We start from the raw sequence: 17,743 nt of genomic DNA on the forward strand, positions 1-17,743 counted from the left end.
ATGGGGTTGTAGACTATCACAAATCATCCCTGACTACCTCTGAAAGGCTGGATGCCTGGACCTGAACTAAAGTAAAACTCACACTGGCTGCATCTACAAGTTCATTAATGTGCTTTTCCTAATGTGCACTAAATTTTCTACTAAATAAGGTACTAAATAAATGTGCATTAGGCTGCCCTATTGCACAATAGCGAAAGCATATGCTTTTTTAGTGATACTTAATGCACAGTAGCCTATGTTACTGTGTATTAGCATATTAGCACAGTTTTTTACGTGACGCTTTAATGCACAGTAAAATCGACTACTATATAAGAAGCACACATGAATGTGCCACTGAGTAGGCTTTGTATCAAATTCTTAATGCTTAGGCAGAAGACAGAATTTGACATATTTTCTTTCTGATCATTGGTCCAGGGCCAGTGTATAGAAAATGTATGGGTCCTGTAAGCAATTTACTAGCCTGAAAATGTACCTTTACACTGACTGAATATATCTCTATTAGGAGGAGTCCATTATGGCTATGCAGCAGTCATTGCCAGATAGCAATAGTGGGCTAAATCAGACCAACAGTGAGTCAAACCAGCTGTCCCCTATGAGCATGTAATGTTGCACAGACAAGCTGGAGAAGTGCTAGTTACTCAGAATATTTGTCTCTAGTGCTGCAAATTTCCAGACTGGGCTTGACTCTTCTAGTCCCCAGGAAGAGCCAACAACTGGGGAAGTATACTGGTGTTCACTCCTGGGTGAGAAACTGTCATGCAGGTGTCATCTTCATTGTTAAAAGAGGAAGATCTTTCTCCTGGATCCAACATTTTCCTGCAGGAGAAAGTGCATGAATGAGTGCACCCTCCCAGTTTCTAGCAGGAGAGCAGCATTTCTCCCCCTAGAAATGTAATGCTTATACGTACCCACAGTCTCACCCTGACAGAGCTCTTGCCATGTGCAGCCAAATCTCCAGCTGTCCCCTGCACTTTGTACTTTTATATCCCCTCATTTGTAACTCATCTGTCTTCTGTCTTGTTTGCATAATAGCAAAAAATAAGAGAACCTGGCAAAAAAGATCTGTTCTGCTCCACTTCCAAAACTCCAAAACTGTTCATGGAATGAAAAATGTTGATGAAAAACGAGCTTTCTAATTTAGGAAAACACATCTGCTTTCCAGGGGGAGGCAGATTCTACTTGCAGATATTACTGACAGTGCCACACACCGAGTGAGCCTCCCTGAGCCTGCGTTGTTTCTTTCTATATGCCATATGTTTCTATAGTTGCAATAATAAGTGCTCATTAATTTTTAAACATGACTGTCAATTAATAAGGGAACCCCATCTAAATAAAGCATAAGACAAATTAGGCAATCCACTTTTCCCCAGAGTTTTGACTCTTTCTTCTTTCTCTTCTGGAAGTGACTATGATTCTTAAGCATGCTGAAGTATATAGATGTCTCTTTGCCTTGATCATCTTGTCTTGTTTTACTAAGTGTAGCTTTCTGGCTGATGATCTGTCACAAAACTGACCCATTTGTGCAGCAGAAGAAAAGGGACTAGTCTGATAGGAACACTTGGTGCTGCCTTGTTGCAAAACAGAACGGCCCTCCATAATTATTCTGTTAGATGGGATTCACGTGAAATCCTACCTGGAGAAAGGAGTGAGAAGGGAGAAAATGCATTCAGGAATATTTTGGCATTTTTAATAACCTATTTCAGTGTTGTTTACTCTTCTTCCATTATAATTTCCATAATAGGCAGCATCTTGTTCATATAAAAGCCTTTAGAGTAAGTATGAATGCTGGGCTTCTTTTAATTCATTTATTTGATTACAAAAATGACTGTTTTGTGATTAAACAGTATTTGCATCAGGCTGAAGCTGTAGAATTAAAAAAAAATAGGTAGCCAAACCAGTAAATTGGGACTAAGGAAACCAATCAACAGTACAAATATTGGTTGTGCAGGAAATAGTTCATTAATGTGAAAAAAACAGACTGAGGAGGGCTTGTGAAAAGGGAAAACGTCTACATTCACAGAAGGTGTTTACTACGAATTATTTGCAAAGGAACAGGGATACTGTCTTTTAAGAGCAATATTCTGTATGCAGTTAATAGTAATAATCTACAGGAACAGCAGTAACAGCATATTTTCTCACCTACAACAAGCCCTGGAATAAGATATTCACCTTGTTTTTGAAAGACAGAATGAAAAAAAAATCTTTCCGTATAAGTGAGTAGCATCAGCTCAGGAGCCAAGCCTGCTCATTGTTCTCTCTGTGGATTGTGTGCAGTTACTTTCACTTTCACCTAGCAGAATTTTCAAGCAGCAGAAACTGTTTTTACCATATTTTTCCACTTAAATACACAACCAAATTTCCAGCAGTTGTATTTTGGAGAAGGTGTGTGTTATATTCAAGAAAATATAGATTCATAGATTGTAGAGTTGGGAGGGACCACAATGGATCATCGTGTCCGACCCCCTGCCCCTGACAGGAAAGAGGACCGAGGTCAGATGACCCCAGCCAGGTGACTATCAAGCCTCCTCTTGAAGACCTCCAAGTTAGGTGATAGCACCACCTTTCTTGGAAGCCCATTCCAGATCCTGGCCACCCTTACTGTAAAAAATGTCTTCCTAATGTCTAACCTAAATTTACTCTCCACTAGTTTGCACCCATTATTCCTAGTTACTCCCTGGGGCGCTCTGGTAAATAGTGCATCACCAATTCCCTCTTGTCCTCCCTTGATGAACTTATAGGTGGCTACAAGCTCTCCCCCCAGACGTCTCTTGTGAAGGCTGAAGAGATCCAGATCTCTCAACCTCCCCTCATAGGGTTTTTCATGTAGGCCACTAATCATGCGAGTGGCCATCCTCTGAATCCTCTCCAGATTCTCCGTGTCCCTCTTGAAGTGCGGTGCCCAAAACTGGACATAGTACTCCAACTGTGGCCTGACCAATGCTGCATAGGCGGGGAGCATCACCTCCTTTGATCTGTTGGTCATGCATCTGCTAATACACAACAAGGTGCGATTGGCCTTGTTGATGGCCTCGTTACACTGCCGGCCCATGTTCATCTTGGAGTCCACTATGACTCCAAGATCTCTCTCAGCCTCCGAGCTGCTGAGGAGGTCATCCCCCAACCTATAGGTGTGCTGGGGATTCCTCCTTCCTAGGTGGAGTACCTTGCATTTATCTTTGTTGAATTGCATCCTAGTTCTTTCCGCCCATTGATCCAACCTGTCCATGTCAGCCTGTATCTGCTCCCTGCCCTCCGTGTGTTAACTTTGCCCCATAACTTGGTATCATCTGTGAACTTGGTGAGGGTGCCCTCCACACCCTCATCCAAATCACTGATGAAGATATTAAATAACACTGGTCCAAGGACTGAACCCTTCAGGGCCCCACTGCCCACCTCCTTCCAGGCCGAGAACGACCCGTCCACCTCCACTCTCTGGGTTCGGTCCCTAAGCCAGTTGGCCACCCACCTGACTGTGTAGGCATCCACTCCACAGCCTCCTAGCTTCCCTGTGAGAATAGGATGTGAAACTGTGTTGAAGCCCTTCCTAAAATCCAGGTAGATGACATCAGCCTCAGCTCCTGTGTCAAGGCAGTGTGTGACCTGGTCATAAAAGGCTATAAGGTTTGTCAGGCACGATCTACCTGTGATAAACCTGTGCTGGTTTCCTTTCAGCATCATTTCCCCTGCTGGGCCTTTACAAATGTGCTCTTTGATGATTTTTTCCAGTATTTTCCCAGGGGTAGAGGTAAGACAGACTGGCCTAAAGTTACCCAGCTCATCCCTTCTCCTCTTCTTAAAAATGGGCACCGCATTGGCCTTTTTCCAGTCCTCAGGGATCTGGCTGGAGCACCATGAGTGCTCAAACAGCCGTGCCAGTGGCTCAGCTATGACACTGACCAATTCCTTCAGCACCCATGGATGGAGGTCGTCCAGGCCAGCTGACTTGTACCCATCCAGCCCTTCCAAGTGCTCCTTAACTAAGTCAGCACCATATTGTACAAGTCAACACCTTACCTATTTGCACAGGGTGAAATTCAGTTGCAGCAATGTTTAAACAAGACAGGCCATCACTTCTCCTATCTGGTTTTTTTTTTTTATTACTCTGGCTCCCTAAATCCCTATCCTGGATTTGATATTTGTTTTGTCTTTTCTTTTAGGATATAAGTTATCTGGAGCAAACATAGTAATTAAGGACCAAATCCTTAAAGACTTAGTCAACTAATTCTCACTGGGTGAGTCTATATGTGCACTTTAATGCACAGTAGCCTATTCTATGGTGCATTAAAGCAGCATGTAAAAAAGTGCTAATATGCTAATGCATAGTAGAATAGGCTACTGCGCATTAAGCATCACCTAAAAAGCATGAGCTTGTGCTATTGTGCATTTAGCACAGTCTAATGCACATTTATTTAGTACCTCATATTGGAGGTAATAAATTTAATGCACATTAGGAAAAGCACATTAGTGCATGTGTAGATGCGCCACCTGAAATAAATTTGTTGTGTAACAGGTTCCTGACAACAGATGTGTGAATAATGGATTTTTCAGTGAGGTGGCATTTGACTAAGATCAAGCATGACAGGAGGCATCCAAACTTGCATGTAGGATATCTGCCAGGATATAGGGACCATCTGAATTTCCAGGCTTGTGGGCCCATGATATGGGATGCTGGCTTGGTTGAAAATATATGGCGCATAGATACTTGTACACATGATTATTCAGGTTTGCTCAGTTGGATTGAGAATTAATTGGCTACTGCAAATATAGCATCAGCATCAGCAATAGCAGTAATAGTAGTAGCAATAATAATAATAATGAAACTTTTCTATATTTTTCAGCCAGACTAAAAATAAATAAGTACATAAATAAAAAGCAGGTTAACTGAAATATTTGACTCCAGTGAAATGAAAGATTTCATTTAGCTTTTGGTTCACCCTTTTAAAATCTTTTAAAAAATTTAGATCCAAATCATCCCTAATTTTGCAATAGTGTTCATTGCACCTAAGCTTCATTGTTTGGTGAATATGATATTACCTACTACAATTTGCATAGATCCATTCCTGACTCATTTGGCCTCTAGGGGCACATCCAGATGAGCCCAGCCATGTGGTATGTGGCACTGCAAACACGTCTGCAGCACCATGTACCTCACAGTCTGGTGTTCTCTGCACTGCAAGGGTGCACTGCCCGTGCATTCGCTGCTCTGTTTTCTTTTTCCCCATGGGTTTTTTTGACCCCTGAATATCCAACCAACGAAAAAAAGAAATGGAGCACCTCATGCTTGGGCAGCATATGCTGCTGAAAAGCAGAGCTGGGCCACCTGGAGCTACACTGTGGATACTGGCCAGGATTGCTGCAGCTGCAGCCCCAAGAGCCTGCTGGGGTTAGCACAGTGCTACCCCCTACCACCCCCAGGGTAACTTGCCATGTGCCAAAGCGCATGTGAAGAGGCCTTTTTCCCAACTATGGTGTTAGGCATGATGCGGTCTCCCTGAGCAGGGCTCTTAAAGGGCATTCCTTCTGGCCAAGTGTGGGGGGAGAGAATGTTTCTGCTTCAATCCAGCCTTGCATGTTCCCAGAGAAAGACTGAGCCTCGGAGCTCCACAAAGACACTATGTATGTGCTCCTGAGATAACTAACTGCAGACTGAAGTGGCTAGCTCTAGGCACCTGCACTCAAAATATTTTGTTTGAAACATGGTAAAGACATCTGGGGTACTGTGTTCAGTTCTGGGACCATTAATTCAAGAAGAATGGCTAGGGTGGGCACTACGGGCATTTTTACACATGCAAGTGCTGTAGCGCTGGGTGCTACAAAAGCACCTGGTGCTTTGTCCCTTGCAGTTGTATAAGTGGCGAAATGCATGCCAGTGCTGAGAAAATGTCGGTGGCACACTTTTGAACTTAGACACATAGAAGGTGTTTTAGTTCAAAAGTGTGCCACCACCATTTTCTGTGCTTTTTGTCGCTTGTACAATTGCACGTGGTGCAGCACAGTATGGATCAGCTTGCATGCAGAGCAGACTCGATTGAGTCTGCTCTCTGGCACACCATAGGACAAAAAGGTATGTGTATAAAAGCCCTAAAACAAAGTGTCCAGTAACAAAAATGATTAGCGGCCTGGAAACCAAGACTTATAAGGACAGGCTGTAAAAACTAGGATTATTTAATTTGGAGAAGAGAAGATTGAGTGGGGATTTGATAGCAGTCTTCAACTTTCTAAAGGGGAGTTATACATAGGATGCAGATAGATTCCGTGGCTGTGTCTAGATGAGTGCGGCGCCACAAACCCATCTGCGGCACCACACACCGCACATGCAGGCATTCCCCATGCCACTGCTTTGAAGTGCAGGGGTTTTTTTGTGACGCCAGGAGATTCCAGGGTAAAAAAAAAAACCTGCTGAAAGAAGTTGGGTGGTATACATGGCGGCAGCGCATGTGGTGGTAGCATGTGCTGCCCAAAACCAGAGCCTGGCCAGCCAGAGCCATGCTCCAGCTGCCAGCCAGTCTTCCTGCCATGGCTGCAGCCTCAGGAGATGCCCAGAATCCCAGGTAAGGCAGCTGGGGCCAGCACAGTTGCTGGCCTCAGCCTCCCCTACCCCACCTGGGGTAACCTGACAAAGCACCAGAGTGCACATGGCATGGGCATTTCCCAGGGAAACAAATGATCACGCTCATCTGGATGCATCCTGTGACTGCAGATGATAGGACAAGGAGCAATGATCTTAAATTACAGCAAGGGACATTTAGGTTGGAGATTAGGAAGAACTTTTTTATTATGACGATGTATAAGTTTTGGAACGGGCTATCCAGAAAAGTTGTGGAATCTCCATCCTTGGAAGTTTTTAAGAGCAGGTTATACAAACACTTGACTGGAAGGGTTTAGTGAGGGATGATCCTGCTTTGAGCAGGGGGACAGACTACATGACCTGCTGAAGGCCATTCATTATATGATTCTATGATTTTATAAGGAGCAACATTCCATACCACCACCACCGTATGCAGCTAATGGGGCATGGGGCTGGAAGTGAAGCCTTCACTGGTTCTGCATCCAACGTGCTATGTAACTCAATTGATCTCTTCATTTGCCTATCGCCCTGTATCCCTCTCTAATAAATGTTGGTGATGGTACATAATTACCTCAAATAGACATTGTAAGAATTAATTAATTAATGTTTGCAAACTCTTTTGAAGGTGATAAATTCTAAGAATACTTATCTTACAAATGTGCCATGGATCATTTAACAGACAGGGTTTTAGCTATATATATTTTTCAAAAGATTGTTTGTAATTATGTTATGTTATGTTATGTTATGTACAACTCCTGCAATGTGAATATAATTCCAACCATTTTGCAGATGAGTTCATGAGGGCACTAAAAAGGTGACTGATTAGCCAGAGAGGACCAGCATCAAGGCTAGGAATACACACTCAGGATTGATACAGTTGAGTTCACATTGTGTGGATCGTAAATCTGATCAGCTTCATTTAGATTAAAAAAAGGAATATCTCAACAGAACAGTCTGCCCCATCATCTTAAAAAGAATCAAATCATAAATTCCATCTCCCATAGTATCGCAGTCCAAATCCTTGCTTGCATTTCTAAAATGCCCTCCAAATAAGCATCCCTGGGCATTTTGCGCTCATTAAGAGTTAATTAGCTTAGAGGCACATACAATTCCTAAAAGAATCATTTTAAAAATGCTAAACAGAACAAATAACTTTTAACTTTGGATTTAGAAATCCCCACAGTAAGAGCTTTCTGTACTTCATTTGGCAGTGGATTCCAAAGCCAGTGAGCAAAGACACTCACTAAAGGCAAAATAATGACATGACTTCAGATAACATTTAGGGACAATAAGGAATTCAGCATTCCTGATCTCAAAGAGTGACCTGGGACATTAAAGAATAGCAAATCCATTAAATGTGAAGCCTCTTAGCAAAAATAAGCCAAGAGAGTATTTTTGTCTGGAATATATTGCTTTAATATTGTGTCAGGGAAATCAATGCATTATAGAAATAATGATGTGACACACCCTTACCCTGCTAAATATGGTAGGATTCAGAAGCCTGAAGCAATAATGCAATATAAAATCTGAAATGCCCTTTGAGTACCAAGATATAATTTTAACACCCATCACTTAAAATAATAGTTTTTCTTTTGCTGAATGAGAAAAAGAGGCATAACAAGGTTAAAGATACAGTCACATGAAGAAGAGAATGTCCTTCTAATCTTATTTCATTGACAACTGAAGCATGCAATATAGTACAAGCGTACCCAGCTCCTTGCAGAATCAGGTATGATCAGCACTACAAAACATTACTTGCTTAGCTATGTTGGTTACGGGTCTGATACAGTGATGCTGGCAAAGCCCCCTAGATGCAGCTATGCAACAAAGATGGGTTCTGCCAGCTCATCTTCTGTTTGAAAAGGTAGTATGGCTAACTTGGCAGAAAAAGCCCTTCTGCTGCCATATGCCTTGTCTCTACTAGGGTGCCCTGCTGACATAGTTATGCTAAGGGTCAGCAACCTATGGCCCACGAGCTGGATTTGGTTCTTGAAGAGAGTGGATCTGACCCATAGCAGCTTATAGCAGCAGAGGAGGCATTCCCAGGGTCCTACTGTCTGTTGTGTTCAATTTAGTCTTCAGCAGCAGGAAAGGCTTCCCCAGGGTCCTAGCACTTGCCTTTGGAATCTGTTCCCTTGACAGTATCTGCTGATTGCCAGGCGGGTGTGGGTATGCAGCCTGTGGCAGGGCCTGTGTCACAAGCAGCAGCCTGCAGTAGCAAAAGGCTGCCAAGCCCTGAGCTATGCCAAAAAATGCTGTGCTGTCAGCAGTCCCATAATGTAAACCAGCCCTCAAGTGCAAATGACTCACCCAGGGCACTAAGTCAGTGCCAGATCTGGGAAGAAATTTTAGATCTCCTGATCCCCAGGTCTATGTTACTGTTACTGCAACATCTTCTGTTCTTACAAGGCACAAAGCCATAAACTATCCTAACAGCATCTGTAGCCTGATCCCATCAATATCCATTGACTTGAGTGTCCAGAGAGCAAACTCTATTTTGGTATGAATCTCTCAGTAAGAAATGGCACAAAATACAGAGTAGGTATATTTAATGTATATTAGGTAGACCTTGTGGAAGCAAGTGCCAGGTACACATATCCCATCCAATTTCCATATATCAAACCTGGAGCTTGTTTTGGTCATGGCTTTATGATTAAGTAAGAGTCCTAAACTACTGAAAGGCAAATATCTAGGTACCATGAGGTGAAAGCTCTAGAAATGGATAAAAGCCAGGAAATGCTACTTGCCAAATTACCTAATGATCATTCAACCCTCAGCTCTGCTGCTGGTAGACTTCCTAGAAATAGTGGCAAGAAATTGCCTGCCATCAAAAAAGTTCTAAAATCAGGCCTGGAGAGAGCCAACCTTTAATATTTCTGTTTTATAAAACTCATCTATTGGATGATACCCATGATTACAGGTGCCAGATATAAGAACTGAAAACAAGAATCCCCATCTGGATTAAATAATAAAACAGATCTTGGCAGCATTTGTATAATCATCACATGTCTAGTGAAAAAAAGGAGGCCATAAGGAGATGGCAGAAAATTAAGAAAATAGAAATAGTCACCATGGAACAAAAGTCTAATACTACCAGAAAAATAACAAGTCACTGAATGAGAAGTGTAATGAGATAAACAGGTGGCAAAGCTTGGGGACAAGGACAGTGGACCTTCAGGGCTTTGAAAATGCCTGCATTGAATGCACAGTGATTGATGCAGGGTCAAATACCAGCAGGGCACTATGGATAGGTGGTGATGAGCTCCCCTCCAAAATTTGGGCATCCTCTACTATTCATTGAAGCCAATGGAAATAACTGACTTAAGCAGGCTTTAGGTCAGGTTCTGTGTGATATTGGTGTGGCTTCAGCAAAGCACTCAGTTATATGCTTCCCTTTCAATATTGGAAGTGAACAGAACTTGAGCCTCTGCTTTGCTAAATCAGAACTCAGATTCTGTCCCAGATGGATGGAGTCATTTTGTACCCCTTTAGTGGACCTATTGAAAACACTGAGGAACATACTACTCAGTGTGGTAACAGTGGCACCATAGAATTAATCCTTAGCATGCCCTTTTCTCTAAATTTCCATACATGCTTTCAGGACAAATGTTGTTTGCTTTTGTCTGCTTTTTAAAACTTAGTTTCCATGATTTCATAGTGCATTTTTTTTCTATTTAGATGGCATATTCAAAGCAGAAATAGGCTCTAGGAGCACAAACCTGATCAACTTTGTCAATGAGATGCATGGGTGGAGCAAACAACATTTCCCAAATAATAGCAAGATCCAAAACCTGATGCCATTGACACCTAAATATCCCCACTAAAACCACTGGGGGCTGCCTGTTCGTAACTGATGGAAGACAAGCCCTGATGACTGGTCCAAAAGAATGCAGGTAATCTTGATCTTGAGTTCCAAAGGTGTTTTCTGGATTTATACAATGTATTTAATAAGCTGTGTTTTCCTATACATAAACAAAAGAGAGAAATGGATGTCACTCCCCTTAAAGCTGCTTGGGGAGCTGAACTATTCTATTATCCTCGATTGCCATATCAAGTAGCCAGCATTATTCACAAAGGAAAATCAAACTTTAGATCATAACATTACAAACCCAAAACTTTTATTCACTTCTCAGCACTAATATTTCAAATGGTATAAATAATTAAACGTGTTCAAGTTTGCCATGGCAGTCTTCAGGGTAAAACTGACATTCAACAGGAGTGGTAAGGATATTAAAATCAATAGATTATAAAGGAGAAAGCCTTTAGTAAACATTTTCTATTGAAATCCTGTCTTTGGGTTTATAGGGCTGAAATATCAGAAAGGTTAGATTTGCATATGGGTAGGAAATATTTTACTATACAGATATCACAAAGAGCTCTGTTTCTCCTGTCTACCAAGTACTTTATTTTGCAGTAAATTACTGACATTTGGGGGTAAATGTTGAGCATACTGAATGGGGAATTAGGTTCACAACCCCCTCCACTGATAATAGGACTTGTACACCTAATTTCTTACCCACCAAGCTAAAAATGTACCTTTCTTGAATGTAGGAATAGGATTTTTCTTAGAGAAATCACAGAACCCAAATGCAAGACAGAAAAACTAGCAGTGATGAATTATACAGAGATTTCTTTCTAACATTTTGAATGCTACAGTATAAGTCTCTCTGGCTGTTCGTGTTACAGGGGTAAATGGCAGGGCATGCTATCAAACACACCTTTTCTGGACTTGTAAATAAGTTTTGTACAGTTGTTTGGAAATTCATCTCCTTATACTTGCACCCTACAGCCAATGGAATAGTCAGGTTCTTCCAATATACTGTATCATCTTCAAGATACAGCTTTGAGGAGAAAAATAGCAAAGGGTCAGATGGTGTCCTTCACCATCATTGTGCCAGCATCAGTTCTATGCACAAGTGGAAGTCACTCAGATACTGTGGTGAAAGGGACCGAATAAGTGCCTTGATAAAAAGGCAACCAAACAGGAAGGCTGGTCTATGGTACCAGCATGGACCAAGAGTTGCAGAGACCAGGATTCCATTCCAGCCCTGGCCTTTACACAATTCCTTTTTCATCTTGCACAAGATGCTTAATTTACTATGTCTCAGTTCTGCACACGTAAAATGGGGATAATATTTCCCAAGCTCTTTGAGTACTGTAGGGACAAAACCATTAATGACTGTGAGACTCTTGCAAGCTCTGGCGGCAAGGGCTGCATGCATACTTAGATACCACGCACACTGCTGGCCATAGCATTTAGGCCTCCCCCATAACTCACCCTCCTTTAACATGCAGAGGCATTTATATAGTATTACTCAAAGAACAGGACTCTGCCAGGGAATTCATTGTGGTTCTTTCCTGGAGATGTACAATGATTATTTCTCTCTGATCATAACTCTTACACTATTGATCATTATGTCTAGCTTTGGCTTATCCCTCAGGGAGCAGAGTATAGGGGCTTTGTTTTATCTCAGATGGACATTATTTTATTTTGCCTGGCTATAAATTTTCATTTTAGCTGAATACATCAGTATATTCCTCATACTGTAGTTTTTTCAGTCATATTTATTAGAGTAAGTTGTGCATATTTTGTATAGGCAGTAACTTGTTATACATTCATGGTGAGATTCAAACAAAAACTTATGGTGCATTTTTGTGATTGCACACCCTAATTTTTGGTACCAAGATTGATAGGATCAGCAGCTCTTATCAATTCAAACAGATGAATCATTACACAAGAAAAACTGTCCAACAGACCTATTATGAATGCTTTCATTGTATATGCAACCCCACAGTCTCAGTAAATTCTGAATTTTTGTAATCACAGAATCTACAGAATTTCCGTTTCACTGAGTCATCTGATCTCTACTGGGATGAGGGGAAAGATTATGGATTTCAAAACAGGTATTACCTAGACATTGGGCTGGAGAGTTATTACCCCCTTTATTCCCCAGTCCCTTCTAGTTCACACTTATCTCAACATAAACTTGTCCATTTTTAAACATAATTACTGATGATTTATTTAGCATCAACAAAGTGCTTGGCATTGTACAAGACCCTTGTATGAAGACAATCTCTGCACTGAAGATTTTATAGCCTAGAAATTAGATTTGGAGGATGGAGTTTTTCCATCTATCCATCCTTATGAGCCATTGGGGTGTTAATAGTTTGCTTATGAACTGTCCTTCGCTGAATCTCAAGTACAATCCTATTCACTGGAACTCATCACATTTCTCCTCAGGCCATTTTAATTTTTTTGATCAAAAAAAGGAAAAAAAAATAGAGCTCTTTGAGAAAAAAAGATGGGGGCTGAAAAGTGTTGGAAAGTCATTCCAACTGAGCGGTGCATGAAAAACAAGAGCTGGGAGTGAGAAAAAAAATGAGATGGGTGATGAGATTCCTTCTCTTGTGGTTCTTAGGAAACTTACTCTCAAATTCCCTATAGTCAGTGGGAGGTCTTCTATTGACTTCAGGGAGTTTTGGATTAGGCCAATTGGATAGGTATGTGGTTGACAGGCGCTTTGGAACTACCTGAAAAAGAGGTCTGTTAGCATAGTTTCATAGTTTCATCGCTTCATAGTTATTAGGGGCTGGAAGGGACCTTACAGATCATCGGGCCCAGACCGCTTGGGCTGGAAAGACTGCTGGGCTCAGATGATCCCAGCAAGATGGGCGTCAAGATGCTTTTTGAAGAGCATTTTCCAAGGTTGTTCATATCCCTGGTATGAAGAACACTGGGATCAACAAATCTGAAGCTTTTGGTTGTTCCTGACAAAAGAATGCTAATAATTTGCCTGAGGGATGTCCTTCAGTGCATCTGAAGCATGGTTTTGTGTGCCACAACTCATTAACTTATTTTTAATAAACCTTATTTTAAATCTCTTCAGCCTGACTTTTGGTTATTACTAGTAAAACATGACAGAAAGCACTAGGAAAACCTTGCAAACCTCTTTTTTTTTAAATGTTTGGAATGACTTCAAATTTGGTAAAAAACGTATCTGCAGCTCACAACCCATTCATGCCAAATCTGAAACACAGAGAACTTGTACTGGGTTATTTGGAAAGGAAAGGGAAATTTGGAAACAGACTCAACCATAATTATGCTGTGATTGCTGCTTTAATGGATCTGTCTTTTCATTGTACACAGACACATTTCAGTATAAATGTGCTCCAGTAAATAAGATTATACTAACATACCTTTAGTAGACATCTAAGAAGGGATATTGACAGTGGGAAGTGCAAAGATCAATCAGGAATTTATTCTAAGAATTTAGGGAATAAATTGGCCTGTTTTTTTCGATATATCCCCTGATTACACCAGATCAATCAAACTTAATATAACATGTCTTGCATTTGTTTCAAATGCCCCTGGACTGGCTGAAAGGGGAACATATACAATTAACATAGTAAAGAAAAAGAAATATTGTGAAATCCAAATGGCCCAGCTTTTCAAAAAAATAGTTTTCTATTGAAGAATAAAACATTTGTATGTAGGCTTAATTAGAATCTTTAAATTCACATTAGTGTGTTAATGCTAGAATGCTAACAGATGAGCTCCTCTCCATTTGAGGTTGATTCATTGCAATTTGGATTCATCTAGTTTTAAAAAGATGCAAACAACAAGTACCATTTCAATAAATTTAGTGAAAACAAGTTTTTCTATTGAAATGGACAGTCATTCCCTAAAGGAGGTCATGTTTAGTTTTGTAGCTCCTGGTATGTCTAAGTACAGTTTTGCATGTATTGCTTAGGTAATGAAAATGTCCACGCCAATTTTGCAGAATCATTCTTGAAGTCAATATACACCTGCTAACAGATGCCTGAAAAGAGGGTTTTTTTTTCTTCCTCTTTTTAAAAATCCCTTTTACTGATCCTTAACCCAAACACCTTGTTTCTACAGGGGCACATATGAGGTTGGCTGCAAGTACTGAATAATTCAGAACAATGAAGCAATGCTCACTTCGCAGCATTGTGACTGCTTTAAGACAAGCCTCAAGTGTCAAGCTGTTGTACCACCACAAATATTAAATTAGCACGAATGGGTTTTCTTTAACTAGATAAAAGCTCAATCAAGACCCCAGCACCTGGGAATGGCTAACTCTGTAAAAAAAGCCTTTTATACTCTATAAAAACATTAAATTCATATTAAATGCCATATCTCTTTAATTAAATCAATGCCTTATCCACGAGATGTCCTTTTCAGTTTTCCATTTCTTTTCTTTGTTGTTCTTACATGCATTAAAATGAATACCCTTTGGAAACACTGTGGCATTACAGCACGGGTGGGCAAAATGGCGGATCTGGCTGGTGGCCAGACTCCATTTCCCAGCAGCCCTGCCCATATCACTGCAGACGGTTTTCATGGGGACCCCAGGAGTGGTGGCACAGGGCCAGCGTTTCCATGGAGACCGACCCCAGCAGCACCGGCAGGGCACGCAGCTGGACGGGGAGCTGCTCTGGAGCTGGGACTTGGATCTTGCAGCAGTGACAGCATGGTCCGGAGCTGGGAAACAGCCGCGATCCACTGCCTGCATGCCCCTGCCCAGGGCATGTGGGCAGCAAATTGCAGCCTTGCCCTGGCTCTGGACCACGTTGTCATTGCTGCAAGATCCCAGCTCCAAGGCAGCTCCCCACCCAGCCGCATACCCTGCCAGCACTGTTGGGGCTCATCTCCATGGAAACCATGGCCCTGGGCTGTCATGGAGCTGCTGCTCCTGGGTCATCCATGGAAACCAGCCACAGTGATACAGGCAGGGGCTGCTGAGAAATGGAGTCTGTCGCAGGCCTGAAGTGGCCCATGGGCCAGACTTTGCCCACCCCTGCGTTACACCCTTGTCACAAACAATACCATTGACTGCTCAAGGCCCACTCTAAGACCAAAGACCAACTAGTTAGCAGCTCTTGGGTAAATGTTCAAAGCAGTAAGAGAGCCATGCATGCTCAAATCCCATAAGCACGACTTTGAAAATCAGCGCCTTTGTGTTTATGGTTCTCATTAAGGAACTGCACTATTAAGAGCATTTCACATCACACATATGCTTTGTTAGATAAGGAAGGGTGGCAGTCAGTGTCTAAAACAAATTTAATCTATTCTGAACTGCTGAGCCCAGCAAGCCATCACATGGGGTAACCTTCATAACCTATATACCCATAGTCTACTGAAAAGCAGTCATTCATTTTCAAGACCCTAGATTTTTTTTTTTGTTAGTAAGGTTCATGCTCTCATTTTGTGAAATGATTCTAGAAATCCTATGTTAACCTTGTTAATGACCTTTTTTTTGGATCTGCAGGGGTATTAAGGTACTTTACATTTCATGTTACTTCAGCCATAAGCTTCTCCTTACAAACTGTATAATCAGAGGCAGTTCAGATTGTGAGTTATGTTAAGATGACACCAGAGCCAGACACATTATCTCAACAGAGTCTGTATTAGCTTGGCAGACATGAACTTCGCAAGCATATGGCACCATGGCAGTCTATCACAGCTACCTGGGAATAAAAGGTGTATTGAAGCCATCAAGGGCACTGGCAGACAAGCAGCAACCTGCTGTAACTCATGGCACTTTGCAGGACTTAAAGTGATCCCCCAGACCCAGCAGACATTTGCTGTTGGGTCCCGGAGGTTGGGGGATCAAGCTACAGTTTAGAGTGGCTGCAGAAGGCCCCTCACCCCACCCCTCCCTCCTCCAGTGCTGTGTGCAGAATGGGAGGGGGAAGGGAGCAGAGGGAGCTCTGGCTGGGGTTTGCTCAGCCAGCGCTAGAGGATGCCCCACCTCAGGGGGGGCTCCAATCCACCTGCCGCACATGCCAGGGGAGGCTGGGCAAACTCCAGGGGAACTCCCTCCCCTACATTTTCCCTCTCCCATTCGGAAGACAGTGCTGGAAATGGGGCTGGGCTGTGTCAGCTGAACCCTGATCTTGGCATGGGCTGACAAAAATTAATGGGGGCGCTCCACTTTGGAGCACTTTCATCTGAATGAGGGTTCAGATTGTTCACATGGGATCAGGCCCTTTTAAAATGCTCTACAGCTGTGCACTTCTGTAAGGGCATGATTACAATCTGCCCACTTCACAGGGCAGATTGTGTGACAAAATGTCACTTGTGTCAGTGCCTCAAGGGGTAAGACAAGTCCTTCTTTGACTTTGGGGCACAGATGGATCCACATTAAAAAAAAAATCGTCGGTTCAAATCAACATAGCCACATTGAAGTTAATGGAAGATTTATTTTTAAATCTTCAGCAGTGGGTTGTGTCCCTATTCTGCAACCTCACACAGAACTGCTATATAATTCTTGTCAGAGGTACCTGTGTGTGGCAGGAAAAGGCCAAATCTGGGAGTGTGTATACTAAAATTAATACTGATGACTACCGGCACTAATCCCTACCTCAGCAAACCCCTTCTACAGGACCACAGCTGGGAGATGACTGTGTGTGAACTTTGCAAGTTCTGGAGGAGGTCTGAGCTAACCATAGCAGATATGCCCAACCTTTTCTCATCTACAGGTATGCAAAAGGTGGATACAATTTGTACCTCAAGTAGTGCAATATCATAGATTTGATTTATAACACAGGCGTCTTAGTGCAGTGCGTGGTGGGCCCATGTTAAAAGTAGGAGATTGACCCATTGCAAAGATGGGTCATAAGTGATTATGCATTGTAAGCAAAAAGTAATGCAATTTAGGAGCCCGCTTCTTGGGAACAACAGGGCCACAGTAAGCGAATACTTGTACAACTTAGTCAGAAATAACAGTACATCATCGATATTACAATGATAGAGTAGCCAGGGGTGGGAGAGGGAGGCACCAAAACTGCATGCAGATTTAGAAGGGACGCCAGAACAGTGTACCCCAAGGAGCCCATACTATGGTGTTGACGAAGCTGCTGTGTGGGGAGCCTATGCTGAAGCAGCGGTAGGAGCAGCCTGAGTGTACCAGGGCAGAAGCAGCCCTAAGCCCCTGCTGGGTTGGCTGCTGCAGCCAGTCAAGATTTGGTGATGCTGTGGCTTACTTGAGGGCATGTGGTATGTGAGAAAATGAATTAGTTACACCTCTGTACCACATGAAAACATGCTATAAACAAATGATTAACCCTTACAACCCCTTGTCAAGTACCATATTTTCTGGTGTACAACACACCTCACAAATAAGAAATGTACCCCGTTTTGGAAGGCAGATT

General features: G+C 42.2%; 1 protein-coding gene across 1 annotated transcript in view; it reads right to left on the reverse strand.

Moving 5' to 3' along the window:
* The window catches only part of ADARB2 (adenosine deaminase, RNA specific B2 (inactive)), a 478,856-nt gene that overhangs the window by 103,501 nt on the left and 357,612 nt on the right, over positions 1–17,743 (reverse strand). The gene's annotated exons all lie outside the window — the stretch shown is intronic.

The sequence above is a fragment of the Alligator sinensis genome, unplaced genomic scaffold, assembly GCF_000455745.1.
Source record: "Alligator sinensis unplaced genomic scaffold, ASM45574v1 scaffold370_1, whole genome shotgun sequence".
Taxonomy (NCBI): Eukaryota; Metazoa; Chordata; order Crocodylia; family Alligatoridae; genus Alligator; species Alligator sinensis.